At 44.9% G+C, this 16,722-nt stretch overlaps 1 protein-coding gene across 1 annotated transcript in view; it reads left to right on the top strand.

Moving 5' to 3' along the window:
- LOC146796187 (uncharacterized) overlaps positions 1-16,722 on the top strand; it is a 245,859-nt gene that overhangs the window by 57,588 nt on the left and 171,549 nt on the right. The window lies entirely within an intron of this gene.

Below are 16,722 nucleotides of genomic sequence, written 5' to 3'. Positions count from 1 at the left end.
GAATCTAGATAAGCGGTGTTGCTGTCTGCTAAAGTTTTACAAATTAAAACAAATGTAGAGTCTAACATCTGCGTGATATCTATATATATAGTTTGACATTTTTAAAAAAAATACATGCATGGAAAAAAGGAACAAGCATTTGCAATGCAATAGGTCTCGCATTTGCAAAAGTTTAAGCTATTGGCATTGTTCATGACAATGCCTTTTTTAATCTATTTTATAAAACAAACACATAATGGCATTTATTTATCATTTAAAAAGCCAATAGCTAGTGTTGCATTATTCTTAGCAATGCCAGATGCTCACACTTTTATAATGCGAGACCTATTGCATTGCAAATGCTGGTTTACATCTGCCTTTCTTTCTTGATTTAACTTCCTCTACGCTGTATCGTGGCTTAGACTTGTACACAGGGTCTCCAGGTTCACAGATAGCTTAGATGCCACCAGGAATTGTAGTTGTCAAGGTGGCCTTGGTGGACCTGTTTGACCTTCTGATGTAGTTTAAAGGTGTGGTTAAAAAAGGTGTGCTATCTTAACAGACCCAGGTTGCATCATCTGTTTCAAATACCCTGGTTGTCCTAAATATATCCAAGCAACCGCTACTGCTTTTAGCTTCCCTGGAACATTCATATGATAGCGTATATGTGTAGGCATTATTACAGGTCACTGTTATTTGGGCACGGTCCCGATGGTGGTGATAAATTTGTCTGCAGCTTTCCATCTACTCATGGAATCTGAGTGTAAAATGTGCAGAAACCAAATGATAAGGGGGGTCAAACCCTACTTTTCTTCAGCTACAGCTCTTCAATCACTTTGACGGATGCAGCTTACCATTCTAGCATCAATGATATTCTGATTGTCCTTTCCCTGTTGGTTGGCAAAGCACAATGCTTTCACCACCTTTGGACCTTGATACATAAAGACTCTTCGGTGTTGGCATTTGTAAAATAAGGCTAGAAACGTAAAGTACCAGAATGCTGCTTTCTCTTTCCTCCTCTGACTAAGAGCATTTTTGCACTTCTTGATGTATAAGTACTCTTGACAATCACGTGCATCGGTCGTTAACTAGAAAATCTTTGAGTGGTGGGTTTGTACCTGTGATATTTCGGGTTTATGTAAATAAACAGATTAGGCCCATTCAGTATTTATCTTTGTTAATGTCAATCTGTACCTACTGCCATTTATTAAAAATTGAAAAGGAGACAGTGCTGTGAATTTGGCAGGAGTACTCATGTTGTACTTTCATGTGGGCGAGAGGAGCATCTGCCTCTGTTAACACTTTAGAAGCAGCAGGCTGGCTTGGATTCCCACTACTAAGGTATTACCCAGGGTGGATTAATGTCCCTGCTGCCCTGAGAGAATGGTACAGCACACCAGCTTTTTTCTAAAGCTAGTCTTCAAGTAGACCGTGTCTGACGTCTGCACATGCAAACCATTTTTGTGGTGAAAGATGAGATTTTGCAATCTATTGCATTCATGTTGTACTGCATGCCAGAATCTAAATAAGAGTTCAATTTGCGCCCCGCTTTAGATTAGAAAGAAGAGCCTCAGTCCAGGTGTGTTATGATGAATCCAGTAGTTTCTGGGTGTGGTCTGGGTTTAGCATAGACAGAACATATTATAAGGGTGTCGGCTTGATATCAAAGAGGCACTTCTGAGAGGCTTTATTTCAACGGTCTTTCAGAGTCTCATTAGAAGAGAACTAAGGGCCTGATGTACAAAGCCATTTTGCATTTTTTTCAGAATCGCAGAGTTTATGCCAACAATTCATTAAAGCATTTCCAGACTGTAAAATGGTTTTACTGACTCTTTCTGAATTGCCGATAGCAATGGGCATCAAAGGGGCTTCCCTCGCAATTGTGAAACACGATGTATCAATGGCTTGGTTTGTAACACCAGTTGGTGTTGCAAACCATTGATAAGTTACTGAATTATCAAAAAAAGCATTTACAATGCAATGGTCTCGCCTTTTGCATAAATTGGAGCTATTGGTATTGTAAACGACAAACTTTTTTATTTATGGGTTGGTTTTTAAAACAGATAAATAAATGGCATAGTCGTTTACAATGCCAATAGCTTTAGCAAAGGCGAGACCTATTGCATCTATACACACACACACACACACACACACACACACACACACACACACACACCCACACGCGCGCACACACACACACACACACGCACACGCACACACACCGAGCCCCACACACACAATCCTTTGGTGAATATGTAGTGTTGGAAGGGGTCCACAGGGGGCACAGCGGTGGGGAAACGAGTGGGACAGAGGGCAAAAGGGGCACAAAAGGGAAAAAAACGAGTGGCGCAGAGGGCAGAAGGGCACAAAAAAACGAGTGGAACAGAGGGCACAAACAACGAGAGGACCAGAGGGCAGAAAGTCACAAAAAAAAAAAGAGGGAAACGAGTGGAACAGAGGACAGAAAGGCACAAAAAAAAAAGTGGAAAACGAGTGGCACAGAGGGCAGAAAGGCACAAAAAAGAGTGGCACAGAGGGCAGAAGGGCACAAAAGACGAGAGAAGCAGAGGGCAGAAAGGCACAAAAAAACGAGTGGAACAGAGGGCAGAAGGGCACAAAAACGAGTGGAACAGAGGGCAGAAGGGCACAAAAACGAGAGGAGCAGAGGGCAGAAAGGAACAAAAAAAGAGGGAAAACGAGTGTAACAGAGGACAGAAAGGCACAAAAAGAGGGAAAACGAGTGGAACAGAGGGCAGAAAGGCACAAAAAACGAGGAAAAACGAGTGGCACAGAGGGCAGAAGGGCACAAAAAAACGAGTAGAACAGAGGGCACAAACAACGAGAGGGGCAGAAAGGCACAAAAAAAGAGGGAAACGAGTGGAACAGAGGACAGAAAGTCACAAAAAAAGAGTGGAAAACGAGAGGCACAGAGGGCAGAAAGGCACAAAAACGAGTGGCACAGAGGGCAGAAGGGCACAAAAGACGAGAAGAGCAGAGGGCAGAAAGGCACAAAAAAACGAGTGGAACAGAGGGCAGAAGGGCACAAAAACGAGAGTGGGACAGAGGGCAGAAGGGCACAAAAACGAGAGTTGCAGAGGGCAGAAAGGAACAAAAAAGAGGGAAACGAGTGGAACAGAGGGCAGAAGGGCACAAAAACGAGAGTGGAACAGAGGGCAGACGGGCACAAAAACGAGAGGAGCAGAGGGCCGAAAGGAACAAAAAAAGATGGAAAACGAGTGGCACAGAGGGCAGAAAGGCAGCGCCACAAACAAAACATTTCAAGTAAATTAAAAAAATCGTAAATCACACTGTGAACATATAAATGAAGGCATGCGTTCTGGCAAGATGGATTGGGGAAACTCCATACTTGGGTTTCAAACGTACAAGCACAGCAATGTCAATAAATAAAATAAAACTCTGAAAGGAGCCTACCTTTTAAACCAGCGGTGACGGTGGGGAGGGGTGTCGGGCGGGGGCAGCAAGACAGAGACTTGCAGGGTGGGAGGAGAAAGGGAAAACTGAAAGCACGAGTGCACAACAATGTCAACAAGCCCGGCGGAGCGTGGGCGCGAGCGCTTGGGGCGGGGGAGCGGACCCTTTGAAGTGCTTCAAAGGAGCCAAAGCTATAGAGAAGGGAGGGGGGAGTGGAAGCAGCTGTGCACGTGCATGTGATCGTGCACTCAAGGTTTAGGCCAGCCAAAACAGTGGGTAGCACTTTGAAAATCCCACATATAAAATGTCTCTTGCGAGACCTAAAAAGGAAAGGAAGTTAGATAGAGACGTGCCGAGATAGACCAGATTCCCTATATTGCTCATTATTAGTTCCAATAAATCACCAGTGAATTGATGGAGAGAGCTTATTCTTGGAGAAGAGACATATGGCGCTTACTTGTCTTCTATTTTAAATGTAGACGTAGTTCTCTGGTTTATGAAAATTAAGAATACCGTAAAAGGATCTTGTTCTATGGAGTAAGGGGCTTGCATGACAACACTGTGCAGTCCCTGTTTGGCAGCCTCACTAGATCTGACACAGAATGGCGCAGGCCAACTCAGAGCCTCCTATCTCAGCACTGTGCAGCTCCTGAATCAATGGACCTGATACACCTCCTAGCGGCCTGCATCTGGTACTGTACCCAACCGGTGCTCCATCCCAGTTAACCAAAACTTATGACTTTGTCTTGGTTGAGCGTGACCAGCGCATGACCAGATACCCGCAGTTGGCGCTTCATGCCTTTTGGTGCTATTTTTACCTTAAACTTTAAGAACCCATAACTCTGGTTCTACTGAATGGATTTCTGTCATTTTGGTGTCATTTTATTTATTTATTGAACTATTCTAAATTGGTTTAGGATTTCTCTTGTGTTGTGTTTCCACTGTGAGTGCTGCATAAATACTTTATACATCGCCTCTAAGTTAAGCCTGGCTGCTTTTGAGCCAAGCTACCTGCGGGTTAAGCACAGGTTATTTAGAGTCTTTGTGTTTCATCCTGGCAAGGATTATGATTATTATCTGAAATGGGTTTCCCCCCTCTCAACTAACAACCGAATATCTTACAGGAAGGGAAAATAAAATAATAAAGAAGGATTATCAATTGCTGTAGGTAAAACTTGGAGGGGCTTAGAATGGGTGTTACATAAGGAATTATATCAGATTATGTCAGTTAGGGACATCTCTTATTTTCTGATATTCTGCAGGTGCATGGCAGCACCCCTTCAAATCACTTGGGATCTGGTTATGGAGTTCATATCGCTTTCAACTGCGGCTCCTTTCGTTTGAGCAAGGGGCGTGGAAGGGCTTTTCTTTTGGGTTGGCTCTCTGGAGGGGAATGGTGATGGAGGAGGGGTGAGGGTGTAGGATGGCAAAATAAGCAAAAATGTGCAATGATGATAAATAGCTTGGATAGTAGTAAAACTTTTGACTTCAAAATAATGGCTAAGCAATAGGGAGTTGTTCGGCTTAGCCCTTTCTACTGGGTCTTCCACAAACCTTTTGCCTTCCTCCGCCTATTCTTTGCTGAATTCATTTTTGTTGGCTTTAGGACTCTGAGCAATTTACCACTGCTTACCAGTGCTAAAGTGCTTGTGCTCTCTCCTTAAAGCATGTTAGATTGGCCTATACCCAATTGGCATATTTAACTTACTTGTAATCCCCTAGTAAAGTGGCAATACCTGTGTCCATGGCCTGTAAATTAAATGCTACAAGTAGGCCTGAAGCACCGGTTGTGCCACCGACTTAAGTACCACTTTAAACAAGTCTCAGACCTGCCTTTGGAGAGTCTGCATGTGCAGTTTTAAACTGCCATTTCGACCTGGCAAAGTAAATCCTTTGCCAGACCCAAACCTTCATTTTTAATACATTTAAGTCACCCCTAGCTAGGCCCTGGACAACCCAGAGGGCAGGGTGCAATGTATTTAAAAGGCGGGACAGGTACTTTTAAGTTTTACATGTCTTGGTAGTGCAAAACTCTTAAATTCAAGTTCAGGCCAAGAGTAACACGATCCCCGTCCAGCCAGGGTAGACTAACCAATACCTTGATGGGCTTCCCTGCATAGGCGACAGAATATGGAATTGGAATTTAAACTTCTAACTTATGGTAAAGTCGGATTTTAAATTACAATTTTGAAAAGGCTGCTTTTAGGAAGTTGGCAGTTTCCTGTCTTAGCCATTTGTTTCCTGTAGCTTGTCTCTGGGTCACATGACTGGATGTAGTTGGCAGTTGGGCTTTATATATTCCTCCTAGACAGCCACTCACAATGGGAGCTTAGGTGTGACTGGATGGGCTAACACTGGCTGGATAAGCGGGAGTTTCTTGGTCCAGCTCCACTTACACTTGAATAGGCTGTGTCCTGTTTCCATACAAAGGGCGGCATACCACTTGGAGTTAGTCAGGAAGGCAGGGCATCTGTTCACTTTAAAGGCATGCCTCTAGAAGCTTCTCCCCACTTCAAAGCCACAACTGTGTATAAAAAAGGACCTCAAACACCAACTCTTCAGTACACTTCTGGACCTGTTGATACTCTGCCGGGAAGATGGACTGCTGTGCTGCTGAAAGGACTGCCACTCTGGTGAACTGCAGCCCTGAAGGAGCTGCTGCCCTATGTGATGGCCTGCTTCCCACTGCCCTCTTGCTTGGGGAGGAAGAGCTGGACCTTCAACTTTATTTTGAATCCAGGACCCAAGAGTCACTCAAAGGGCTAGTCTGCTGGCCTCCTGATCTTAGCATCAGAGACATAAAAGACTTCCCACCATCCTGCACAAGCCCCTGAAACCAGCTGCAGTGAATTCCTAACCGGCAAGTGGTGCCCCTCAGGTCTTGGACCCATGGTCGGGGTCACAAGTGCTAAATTCAAGCTTTTTGACTCTTCGTGACTGGGAATGGGCTCGTTTGCATCGAGGCCTTGTAATTTGCTCCACAATGCAGCGTGAACCTCTGTCAGCCTTACACTTCGCACTCCAGCATCGCCTGCTGGCTGAGACCACCAGCGTGACGCCCCAACAGTGCCCACCCGCGACACTGTCCGGTTCTTCATGCTACGGCGACAGCCTCCCACGACGCTCTTCCTGTCCCTGCGGCAGTTTTCAACGAGACTCTTGGCAACAACTTTTGAGAAGGTAAACTTCAGCTGGCCTAACCTGATGACTGTATCCAGCCTACACTCGATCGTAGTCAGCCTGAAAATGTGATTTTTACCCGGTCCAGCGTGACCAGATAACCCCAGTTGGCGCTTTTAGGCACTAGTTTAATGTAAAATCTTTAAAAATTCAGAACTTGGGTTCTATTGTTTGGATTTCTGTCTTTTTGATTTTACATTTTTCTCTATTTTTCTAACGTGGTTTAGGATCCTTTGTGTGGGATTTTCGTTTTGTTACTGTTTAAAGTGTTTTACAAATACTTTACACATTACTTCTATGTTCAGCCTGGCTGCTCTGTGGCAAGTTACCAGAGGGTTGATCACAGGTTAAATTGGGGTTGGCTTGTACAAGGTTTGTTGTGGCTGCTTGACCAGGGTTCACACCCCACTCAACCAACTACCTCATTTCTAACATGAGGGGAAGAGTCAAATAATTATTTCGAAATTCTTACATAAAGTGTAAATAGCTTATGATCGGCTAATAAAAGGCGTAGGATGCCTGCTGAGTTATGGCATATAGCTCCTGAGATTGTATGCTTTCGGGAAATTCACCTTACTAAAAATCATTCAGAAACATCAGCACAACTTGGCTTCAAAACTATTGGTGTATCTGTTCAGGAAGCTGCAATAAGACCGGGTCAGTCTACTGGTAAAAGGCAATATTTCATAGTGTTGCAAACTGAAAAATAAAAGTCGAGATAGATGGGTTATTGCTAGACTTAGGAAACAATTGTGATTATATAATATTTAAGTTTCAAACAATTATGATTCATCCATCTTTCAGCAGCTTTTGCTTGAACTTTCTCTTCAGGAGGCTCCTTCATTAACTGTGGGCATAATAATATGGCAATTCAGTAAAGTAAAAGTTCCATGAATCTAGAAATGTTTTCACATATGTGACTTTCTCGTACAGCATTGCACCATATCATGGCCGTCCAGGGAAAGTGCAAAAAGAACTGTTGATGGACAGAATGCAGAACCATGTCATACATTCACCCCAGTACAGAGATCTGGGCCTAAATCCATAGTTTTTTTGCTCACCATGCCATTCCAGTTTGGACCCAGCCATATGCAAATCAGTCTTGACCCTGTGCCCCATGGGAACAGTCCAGCCCGATCTGCCAGACCAGGTCCTCCCTGAACTGGAAACAAGCATCCTAGGACCGGTTTCGGGGTTTCACCCCTCTTCAGCCAGGATAGCTTGATTCCAGTGGCATGGAGAGCACAGGACTCACGTCTGAGCATACCCGTCCCACTTGGGGTGACAAATGTAAAAAGAACTGTTGATGGACAGAATGCAGAACAATGTCATACATTCACCCCAGTACAGCGATCTGGGCCTAAATCCATAGTTTTTTTGCTCACCATGCCATTCCAGTTTGGACCCAGCCATATACAAATCAGTCTTGACCCAGTTCCCCATGGGAACAGTACAGCCCGAACTGCCAGGCCAGGTCCTCCCTGAACTGGAAACAAGCATCCTAGGACCAGTTTCGGAGTTTCACGGTCCAGGGAGGACCTGGCTTGGCAATTCGGGCTGGCCTGTTCCCATGAGGCACAGGGTCAAGACTGATCTGCATATGGCCAGGTCTAAACTGGGGTGGCAAGGTGAGCAAAAAAAAGATGGATTTAGGCCCAGATCTCTGTACTGGGGTGAATGTATGACATTGTTCTGTATTCTGTCCATCAACTGTTGTTTTTGCATTTGTCACCCCGAGTGGGACGGGTATGCTCAAACGTGAGTCCCGTGCTCTCCATGCCACTGGAATCAAGCTATCCTGCCTGAAGAGGGGTGAAACCCCGAAACCGGGTCCTAGGATGCTTGTTTCCGGTCCAGGGAGGACCTGGCTTGGCAATTCGGGCTGGACTGTCCCATGAGGCACAGGGTCAAGACTGATTTGCATATGGCCAGGTCTAAACTGCGGTGGCACGGTGTGCAAAAAAACGGTGGATTTAGGCCCAGATCTCTGTACTGGGGTGAATGTATGACATTGTTCTGCATTCTGTCCATCACCTGTTGTATTTGCATTTGTCACCCAGAGTGGTACGGGTATGCTCAGATGTGAGTCCTGTGCTCTCTGTGCCACTGGAATCAAGCTATCCTGGCTGAAGAGGGGTGAAACCCCGAAACCAGTCCTAGGATGCTTGTTTCCGGTCCAGGGACGACCTGGCTTGGCAACTCGGGCTGGACTGTTCCCATGAGGCACTGGGTCAAGACTGATTTTCATATGGCCAGGTCTAAACTGGGGTGGCATAAGGCCAATATCTCTGTACCGGGGTGAATGTATGACATTGTTCTGCATTCTGTCCATCAACTGTTGTTTTTGCACTTGTCACCCCGAGTGGGACGGGTATGCTCAGACGTGAGTCCCGTGCTCTCCATGCCACTGGAATCAAGCTATCCTGGCTGAAGAGGGGTGAAACCCTGAAACTGGTCCTAGGATGCTTTTTTCCGGTCCAGGGAAGACCTGGGTTGGCAAATCGGGCTGGACTGTTCTCATGAGGCACAGGGTCAAGACTGATTTGCATATGGCCAGGTCGAAACTGGGGTGCCATGGTGAGCAAAAAAACAATGGATTTAGGCCCAGATCTCTGTACTGGGGTGAATGTATGACATTGTTCTGCATTCTGTCCATCAACTGGTTTTTTTGCATTTGTCACCCCGAGTGGGACGGGTATGCTCAGACGTGAGTCCCGTGCTCTCCATGCCACTGGAATCAAGCTATCCTGGCTGAAGAGGGGTGAAACCCCGAAACCGGTCCTAGGATGCTTGTTTTCGGTTCAGGGAGAACCTGGCTTGGCAATTCAGGCTGGACTGTACCCATGAGGCACAGGGTAAAGATTGATTTGCATATGGCCAGGTCTAAACTGGGGTGGCATGGTGAGCAAAAAAACAATGGATTTAGGCCCAGATCTCTGTCCTGGGGTGAATGTATGACATTGTTCTGCATTCTGTCCATCAACTGTTGTTTTTGTGTCCAGGGAAAATGTCATGGTTGTTAATGTATTAGGAATGGTTGGAATCAATGGCACAGTTAAACAGACTGCAATAAACAAAAAAATGAGAGGGAAAGAATGCATGATTTAGTCTCAGCCACTAGTGATCGCGCAGAGCCAGTGGTTTCTGGTGCTCAGTGCCGGCACTTAATCAGCAACACCGGCGCTATAGTTTCATGATCACCTATTAAGGACACACTCATTTTTGGTAGGCACGGGGAGATTAAGTGATTTGCCCTGAGGGCCGGTCCTAGGATTTTTGGGGCCCTGGGCAGAAAGGGAATGGGAGAGGCCCCCCTAATTTGCATACGGCGTGACATCACAATACTATAAATTGACATTAATCCTAGGGCGTTGTTTTGAAACTATTTTGCATGAATTAACTTTACTGATGCAATATCAACAGAAACATAAATAATTGCACTGATGAAAATAGTTGGAATATTTTAAAACTATATTAAGTGGAAATACATTATATTATTCACTCTGGGTAAAAAAGATTGGCCCAGGTTTCTACAAAATATATACCTTTTCTCCAATGTAATATTTGTTTTGGGCTAGTACGTTATTATGTGTATAGCCATGTGATATTTATATAGTGTAAACCAAACACAAAGGCATTGTACAGGGTAAAAGACACAGTCAATGTGTGTGAAAAGGGGATGTGCTTAATCGACTGCTATGACATCATGGTATAGTGTTCTTTAAAGAAGTCAGTATTCGGCTGTTTCCTAAATTAGAGCTGGGTTAGGGATGTGCAGAGGGATACAGACATATCATTTCTGATAATTGGTGCATGGCTGGAAAAGATCTTTTGCCTTGTTATTTGCACTTTGTCATTCTATTGAAGGTGTCCTGGCTGTGGGTGTGCAGAGAGACCCTGGAGATTGTAAGCTTGACATCCAAGTAAGCAGGGGTGCTGGCTGCCAAGAGGACACTATGGAGTTCCATCAGGGAGAAGTGATGTGGTCATATTTCTCCAAGCCTTAATGAGGCATGGTGAAGCATGTAAAATGCCATTAAGGGGTGGTAAGTGAGGATTAAAATTCCAATACAAGAGAAGGTGTGAGGTACAGAATATTTTTGATCAAGAAATACATCAAAAGAAACAGAACAGTTGAAAGCAGCTAGAGTCCTAAAGGTGTCACTCAAGTCACTGAAAAATTAAGCAATGGGATTGAGTGAGATAACTCTGATTTCTGATAAATTCTCATTTTTTATTTAAAATGTTACAAAGCACAGGCTATACCCAGGAAAAGGGCTGCAGAGTGCTGCACAAAGTATTATTATTTAGGGCTTTCTCTGACAGTAATTAGTATTCTGGGATTTTTCATCCCAATCTTACATTATTAAATGTGAATCCACCAGAAGGTAATGATATGGAGGCTAAAAGGTTGTTATTGGCATATGCCCTGAGCCATGGTTACAAGACTCCTGCAAACCCCTTCTACAACCTTTAAAACGTCTAATAATATCAGTGTCCACTTACAATTAGGTGGCAGCAAAATACATTTGCCCCCTCTCTTGGGCCTTTCAGGGGCCTATTTACAAACCCATTTTACTGCCAGTGCGTCATTTGTTTTGACACACTGGTGGCACAGTGGGTTTGCCCATATTTACAAGGCCATGTAAAGTCATCCTGCGTGACTTTTCATGACCTTGTAAATATGGGCCCCTTTCACACATTACTCTGCATGAAAGGGGCATTCCGAGAGTGTTGCTGTAGGTTTTCCCACGCAACATCCATGGAAGTTGACGCAGTCCCAGATTTACTACATTTTGTAAAATTGGAAATGCGTCAGTGGCGCAACGAGGAGAAATACTTTTATTTCTCCTCGTTTTTTTCCACTTTCTAAGAGGAAAATGCCATTAATGATTGTTTTTGTGCGGGAAGGTGTCTCTTCGTGCACAAAAACAATCATCCCCGCAGTGCAGGCACCCTTGCAAAATGACGTAAATGTGCCTGCACTGGTGCATTGCAGCCAATTGTTCGCCAGTGCAGGGGAAAGCGCAGGGATGTGTTGCATTGTTGTTAATACAATGCATCCTTGTGCTTTGAAAATGACGCAGCAGGGCTCAGATAAATGGCTTATGGAACCACACTGCGTCATTTTCTTGTAGATGAGGCCCACAGTGTTTGATCATGGCTGTGAGGTCCAAGAGAGGAAAGGGAACTTCATAAAAAGGTGTTGTGTGAAAAGCATCTGCAGGAGAACCAGAAGAGTAAAGCTAAGGTTTGGACAAGTGTTGCTATGAGATATGCATATCTGTGTGCAGCTGTGGCTGCAGATGTGACAAGACAAGAACAATCTTGTGGGTGAGACAGTCTTGCACACTTTCCTTGGGGGGGGGGGGTTGAAGGAGCACTAGAATGCTGGCTTCAGGAGGCCTAGTAGCTCTTCTGTTGGGGTAGAGAATGCTATGGCTTATTATACTAAGTAGAACATTGGAGGTGGATGTGAGTTCTTGTGACGTTGGAGAGGTTGATGACCCCTAGCCTGGGCACTGCAGCCACGATATAGCGCTGCATGGCCTAGAGGAGGAGGCCTCCTCTGCCCAGCCTTGCAGTGATATATCATGGCAGTGAGGCACTGTGGGGGGCATTTAAGCTTGCTGTAATGGCTGCACATAAGAGGACTATTTCTTTCTTACTTAAAGGGCCTTTCAAACTACATCTTCACATGTGCATCAAGAACTTGCCCTTAAAGTGTTTGTATGATTGCATCATTCAAGTCGCTGATGTGTATCCTTAACTTACTTTTATCCTCACTTTTCTGGGCTACTTATCAGAAGATTAGACCCTGCTCCTTTGCTCTCTGTTGACTCTATCTCATCCCATCCATCCATGATTCCATTCTCTCTCCCTGCTTCGTTCTATTTTCTCTCTCCTGTTGCCCTCCCCGTGCCTGCTGAAATTAACCCCAGGGAGCTGAAGAAAGTGACAGAGGAGATTGCAGCACCCCTGGGCCTTCAACAAAATGGGCTGATGGAATAAAGGACCAGTGCAGCCCAGAACTATCCAATACATTCATGGATCCATTTGCTCCTTCCAGTGACACTGCTGCATGTGTGGCCCCTGCCCTGGGACCTAGACAGAGCATTTGTGGCAAACATGCAAAAGAGTGCAAAGTACAAACAAATGGTAGGAAAGTAAAACTATAAGTAGTGTAATGTAAAAAGTTGTGCGATAAAAATGGAGAACCCTAACACTGACACAGGAGAGCACATCATATCTATTTAAGCTAATAAACTATTGCATCTGATTTGGGGCATCACGTATCAAAATTGATTATAACATTGTACGTGCCACCAACCGAGCTGTCTCTAGGTGCTAAAATAATGCTGCAACACAGCTGTTAACTTGCCAAGTCATGAGGGCAGCTTTAAAGTAACATCACCAAGTTAAACTTTTTCCATTCTACTTAGTTCTGTAGGCTGTATACATAGGGCTGCCTTAAAGTCACCCATTGTGACATAAGGACTAGAACATAAATGCATACCAGAGCAACAGAACAATGGAACTATATCACCCCTTGTGTAGTTTATGTTGGGAAGCTTTAGTATCATGAAAGTTTATGTTCACATGCATAGGCCAATATAACTACAGTCCAAGCTATGAAGTGCAGCTTCGTGAAGTTGTAAGCCTGTTTGCATAGGGTAGTAATACTGGTGTAGAATGAACCTAAAGCCTGAACAGGGAAGTAATGCTGCAGTCTATTTGCAAGATGCAGCACGGTTAACTTATAGGATCCGATGCATGGAGCCGTTATGCTGCAATCCAAAAGGGGAAAGCTGCAGCACTATGTACTCATAAGACATTATACACAGAGCAGTACTGCTGCCAAAGGAAGTATGAAGCTGCAGCCTTATAAGTAGATATCACATATGCACAGGCCAATGGTAGATGTGGGCAAACCACTAAAGTTTCAATCCAGAAGCCAGCACTGGCTTAGCTCAAGGTCCTCTTGGACCCTCATGCCCATAATGAGCCAAGCTTTCATGTCATATGGGTGCCACCTCTGGTCTAACCGTGTGCATCAAGAATACAAACAAAGCAATAACCTTTTGTGTAAAACAGGAAAAAAAGACACTCATCTCAAACCTGAAACCATAATACCTTTAAATGCTATTCTGGTATGCTAAGGCGAAACTCTTCAGCTATGTTAAAGAAATACACTTTTTAAAATCTTGGAGAGACTCTTATATTTTTACTTTTGTTTTTGCACAAATTAAATGACTAAAATATTTCTGGGTAGCCTCACGCATGGGCTCTTGGAGCCTGGCTAGACCCTCATTTATGAGGCCCCTTGAGCCGCCAGAACATCACATTTTGTGACGTTCCCTGGCGCATAAGCCTGCGTGATAGTTATCAGGCAGCACTTAGCCACTTTTTTTGGCTTATTGCTGCCTGATAAATATTGTTCCCTTTAACGTGGTTTTATGCATTAAAGGGGCGTTCCACAGGTTTTGCTGGGAGCGTTCTCAGCAACATCCATGGCTTTTTGACACTGCCCTAGATTTACGAGAAATCTTAAATCTGAGGCAGCACCAAAAACGTACGCCTCCCCCAGGGGAGGAGTAAGGGTGGCACAACGAGGGGAAATCTCTTTATTTCTCCTCGTTTTTTCCTTTTTCTATGTATTCTGCATTCTGCAGCAGACATAGAACAAGGAAAAAGCCTCTTATGACTATTTTTATATAGGAAGGTTTCCCTTCCTGTACAAAAATTATCATCCTTGCAACGCAGTTACCCTTGCACCATGGTGCAAAGGTGCCTGCATTGGCACAGACAGCCAACTGTGCGCCGGCGCAGGGGGAAAGGACAGGAATGCGCCGTATCTGAGAGCTAGGGCTCATTCCTGACCGTTTCTTTTTAGGTTCTTGGTTTGCTCTCCTTGATAATTTGTTGGCTTACCTACCTCTCTAGGCAGTAGTGCTGTCATCTGTAATGGAAAGTGACAAGTCAATGAACCAGCCCTGTTAAGTACCACGCAACTTGTGTTAGACAAAAGTATTATAGGTTATCTTACAGCATCCCCGCCAGACCTGCGTATAGTCATGCAAATGTGTAGCATTTGGCAGGGCAGCAACTGAGTGTATAGAAATGGCTCACAGGGTGTAGGTGATGGGTGAGGATCATGGCATGCTTACATAAGAGTTGGCTCTGTTAGCACTGTTGTTGTGTTGATTTGGCTAAGAAACACCCCAGCTCTTCTTTGCACAGTAATGTGAATTGCCGAACTTCATACTGACTGTTAGAGGAGAGCTGCTTTGATGAATGGGCGGAAGTGTGAATGGGATTTTTTTTAAACGTGTAGGAGCAGAGCATGCAGCTCCTTACTTCCCCAGCAGGCTAGATTGTATGCATCAGCTGGCAAACACCATAGCCCCCAAGAGCTGTATGTCCTCTGTGTCCAAGGCTCCACTCTTTTTTTCCGAATGGCGTATTGTTCAGCTGGTCCAGAAAAACAAAAGGATATCATTTTGATGAAAAAAGAAAAATATAAATTAATCTCAGATTTCTTAGCCAGATTTAACAGTCTGTCTGTGCTCCACTTGTGTAGAAGTTTTAAAACTGGAGCATAATTCGAAGTGTAAAAGGATTTACTCACAGTACAGCACATATATGTTTTTCTAGATAGGAATGCTTAGACTATAATGTTTGCATCCAAAGTAGTCGTTCTCTTGCAGGATATCTGTCCTGCTTCACTAGACAGTATTATAACCTCCAGAAGTTGTACCATACATAAAGGAGGCACATTACACCCTTTTCAAATAAGGTGCATCAACATTATGAGTGGGGCGCAATTTCCATGTTCATCAGTAGCGTTCAATACTCTACACAGTTTGCACTATTTCAATACATATTAGTGGAAATAGCTGCATTTTGTCAGACTAGGAAATGCATGGACCATTCCTTACTAAAGACACAATCTAATTGTTTAATCATTAAACTGTAAGATCATATATAATGCTCACTGGCAAACCTGTCCTGGTAGCCAGTATCACTTACATCCCAATGCTGGGAAGCCTGTCTTTAATTGGCAAACAAAACAACATATCCCAGAATGCAACTGATTTTTCCCAAAATAAAATGTCACATGAGCACACCAAAAACATTGAAATGGCACACATAGGCAGATTGAAAACGTGGCAGCTATGTATAAACTTTCCCAGGCTTCTCAGACATTCTGTAACTTTGCGAGACCCGGAAGGAGAGGCCCTCCCTCTCTGCCTGTGGCATCTCTGGTCTAGTGCTAAGAGGCTCAGGGAAATTCACACCTCTCCTGGGCCTCACAGCACAATACAATAAATGCGAGGCCCAGGGTTGAAGCTTCCTCTCCTTGGTAACACAGCCATGGTATACCCCTGCAATGCCCAGGGTAGGGGGCCCTCTCTTGGGCTTCGCAGCAATTGTGTAGTGGTGTGAGGCCCAGGGTAGGGGGCCCGCCTTAGGCCTCGCTGTGATTGTGACCAAGGCAACAAATGAGGCACCCTCATGAGCAGCAGACAGTGTGGCTGCTGTTTCCTCCACCCCACCCCTGATCTTCTGTGAAGTGTGGTAATCATCACTCCCCCCCCCTCCCCCCCTCCCAAACAATCTACCTTGCCCTTTGAAGTGGGAGGTGCAAGGCCGAGCCACAACTGGCTGCTAAACTGTGCATGGGTGGGCGGGGGCGGGGGGGGGGGGGCGTCTACAAGAGGAGCACACAGCGTGGGCAGAAATAAATATGGGAAGCGTGCTATGATCTGTGACCAACTGATGCGGGCCCCATGTGGATAAGGTGAAGGTGGGGCCCTGGGCAGTTGCCCACACTGCCCATGCCTTGCACTGGCCCTGTTTGCCCTGAATCACAGGTTGTTGAGCCAATGCCAAGACTCGTACCTGGTTCCCCAGGTTTGAAGTTGGCAGATCTGGCCATTATGCCACATCCTCTCCCCACTTCCTGGTTAGTAGTTGCCTCTGTTTTAGGCGGCGTTAAAGGAGAAATTGGCTGGTGCATGCTGCCTCCTGACCAGAGCCCCGGCACTTATTTTTTTACGAATTGACCACTGCTCGGAGCTCCCTTCCAGTAAAAGAAATTCGGGCCAATATGCCACTCTAGACAAAAAC

This window comes from Triturus cristatus, chromosome 10 (genome assembly GCF_964204655.1).
Source record: "Triturus cristatus chromosome 10, aTriCri1.1, whole genome shotgun sequence".
NCBI classification, from domain to species: domain Eukaryota; kingdom Metazoa; phylum Chordata; class Amphibia; order Caudata; family Salamandridae; genus Triturus; species Triturus cristatus.
The sequence above is the reverse complement of the archived record's forward strand: the minus strand, read 5'-3'. Positions and strand labels throughout refer to the sequence as shown.